Source organism: Apis dorsata, unplaced genomic scaffold (assembly GCF_000469605.1).
Source record: "Apis dorsata unplaced genomic scaffold, Apis dorsata 1.3 scaffold_118, whole genome shotgun sequence".
Classification (NCBI taxonomy): Eukaryota; Metazoa; Arthropoda; class Insecta; order Hymenoptera; family Apidae; genus Apis; species Apis dorsata.
Genome location: NW_006263412.1, coordinates 90,735 through 91,138, shown reverse-complemented (window position 1 = coordinate 91,138; position 404 = coordinate 90,735). Strand labels below are relative to the sequence as shown.

The following is a 404-nucleotide window of genomic DNA, read 5'->3' as shown; positions in this document are numbered from 1 at the left end:
AAGGAAAAGAAAAAACAAAAAAAAAAAAAAAAAAAAAAAGATGAGAGAAACCAATAAGTAACTTCGAAAGAAAATAGTTCGATACTAGTTACTAGAACTTAAAAAAAGGTGCGAAAAAGATCAGTCCAGTACTATATGCCCGTTTCCAGTAATGCCAATCAGGTATTGATGTATTGAATCGACGCCTCGACGAGTTTGGACGTGCACACGAATCTCTCTGTCGGGTAGACACACACACATCGTGATTATTCCTGGACGGCCAATATAATAATATATATATATATATTATTCATATTCGTTTTAGGCATTTAAGATCCTAATTATAATATATACGGAAATGAGCAACAACATCAAAGCCCAGTCTAAGAGCGTACGTGAAGAGCGCAGAGCATGTGAGCTTCTTC

General features: G+C 35.4%; 1 protein-coding gene across 1 annotated transcript in view; it reads right to left on the bottom strand.

Annotated features, from left to right (window-relative positions):
• LOC102681724 (ephrin type-B receptor 1-B) overlaps positions 1-404 on the bottom strand; it is a gene marked incomplete at its 5' end in the record, with an annotated part of 52,790 nt that overhangs the window by 7,879 nt on the left and 44,507 nt on the right. The window lies entirely within an intron of this gene.